We start from the raw sequence: 2,572 nt of genomic DNA on the forward strand, positions 1-2,572 counted from the left end.
GTAGGGTGAGGGGGTGACCATCAAAAAGCAGAAAACACTGAATACTGGAGAAGAAAGGCCCCATGGATAGGATAACATGCTTCACAGCAGGACAGTCAGGAGTGAATTACTAACCACAAGGAAGAATGAAAGGCAGTATGTCAGACAGAGGAATTATATTTTTGCAGTGAAATGGTGTCAGCATTTAATTCTTTCTGGCTTGATCTTCCTCCTTCAATCAGTTATTTTTAGTTTTTAAATTATTGTGAAAAAATTGCTCCTCACACTATAACTGGCAGTGAGATAAATGATAAAAGATGATGGTTTGGGGGCATTCATTGCTTTAGGACAGTCATCTTTACTGTCTTATAAGAAAACATAAAGCATGTTTCAGAAGAATGGAAAACGGTCTTGACCATCTAACCCCAAAAACTGAGCCTGGAATTATACAATAACTTGGTTTTCGTTCTGGTCGCCACTCATTACCAAAATTGAAATTTAGCAACTGCAATTTCTTCCGCCCACTTTTCCTCATCCAAATAAAATTTTTAGTAATTTCTTGACTAGAATGTGGTTCAATAGTGCTAAAAGGAAAAATATCCCAATTCTCCTGGTCCTGAAAACAATAAACATAAAAAAAAAAAAAAAAAAAAAAAAAACAAAACCCAAAAAAACCCAGCAATGAAACCTAAGAAAAACTTCTAGTTCATAGTAAATTTAAAAGTATTAAACAGCCAATAAGTGCTTGTGAGTCAACTGCTATGACTTATGAATGACTGAATTATTCTTCACATGTTAAGCTCCCTCTTCAACAGTTTACTTGCCCACAACCTCAGCATAAAAGCTTTCTGCTACATCAGTGCATCTTTCCATTTCAACACTTTGCAACCCTCCCTCAGAATTCACCTGGAGAATACCACCTTTCTATTGCTTGTTCTCACTCAGCACCTATGCCCAGTGTCTGAGCTCCTGCTAGGGCTTAAAACAGCATGATTAACACCTGCTGTATGTTGTTTGTACTCTCGTTCTTCCCCCAGGGAGTAAACATCCTGTAAAGAGTTCTGTTTTCAAGAGGGTTTGCTTTTGTTGTTTTGGGGTGGGTTTTTTGGTAGTATGTATAAAATTATGTTATCAGAACTTTGTCCCAGGAAAAGGGAAATTCATTCAAACTCAGCCTGACAAACTGCCAAGTCAGCAATGTTCTCTTTGTGGGTGTTGGAGCACAACTGCAGTATTACCTTTTGTGTGGAAGATAGTCTTATTCCCATCCATAGGAGTGTCAGAGATAAAACCCCAGTACCCTGAGTTTCATGTGGAAATCCAGAGACACACAATTACCGCAGTGTTACGGGTATTTGGTGCAAGGCATCAAGAAATGACATGTTCAGTTTCTGAGCAGTATTAAGGTTAAGATCTACATATAGTGTTATGGTATCCTAATTTCATGGTGTGTACAACTTTCTTTTTGTCATTAATGACTTATCTTACTTATACAAGAAATAAACTTAATCACAGGTGCCATCTAACAAGATCAACATCTAGCAAAGAGGGGATGTGTGGTGTCCTGAACATTCTCCTATACTGTTTTATCTTTTGTGTTGTTTGGGGTTTTTTTTTAATAAAACATAGCTGGCCCATATAGTTCAGAGCACTGGTATCATTTTCACATTTTTTCTGATCCCTATGATTATTTTGTTTAGCCTTCTCTGAATTGCTTTAGCTAGCAAGCCTTAAACAATTCCTGACTACCATATTTTCACTGGTAAAGCACGTGAAATGCTGTTACAACTGTGGTAGTGTTACACTGGGAATTCAAAAGGTATTTGAAAAATCCCTATGGCAGACATGAGCAACACAATTATTTTTAACATCTTCATTTTGTTACCATAAATTTGGTCTCCAAAGAACCCCCTAAGACTTAGTTTGAAGTTTTAGAAGGCAACATTCTTTACTGCAGCACAGGAGGCATGGGGGATCATTCCACCTGATGTGGATATCAAGACAGAAGCACACTTATATGCAATAAAATAAATGAATATTCATGTAATTTCCAAAAAGTACATACCTATGTCCAGAGGATCTAATGCATATGTTAATACATTGCACAAGGGTACTAAAATTTGGGGAAGGGTCTCTGGGGGGCTTCCATAGGGGTTTTGGTGGTCTGTGGTGGTCCCTAGTGGTTGTTGAAGAGGTGTCTTGGTGTCCTTTCCATGAACTCTGAGGGTTTTTTCATATAAGGCCTCGTCTTGGCTCACTGTTGTCTGTAAAGTTTCTCGGCTTTGTTATCTTTGCCTGCCACAGGTGTATGTTGGTTTCTCTGCCCTCCCCAGGATGTACCCACCACAGCTGCGAAAATTATGTCCTTGGGTTCATTCTTACCTGAGGCCCCTATAGCAATTACATCCTTGGGTGCGTTTTACAACAATTAGCATCAACTGCTTCCAGGCATCAGCTAGCAGGCATTAGTTTTGTCTTTAGAGTAACTTGTTTTGTCTCTTGACTTTTAGGTTAAATGCTCTTATTAATAGGAATACTCTTCCTGATACTTTCTTAGTATCTTAGGGCACTTTCTTAGCCGCCCCCCCCCCCC

The sequence above is a fragment of the Athene cunicularia genome, assembly GCF_003259725.1.
Source record: "Athene cunicularia isolate RWA chromosome Z unlocalized genomic scaffold, athCun1 chrZ_part2, whole genome shotgun sequence".
NCBI lineage: Eukaryota > Metazoa > Chordata > Aves > Strigiformes > Strigidae > Athene > Athene cunicularia.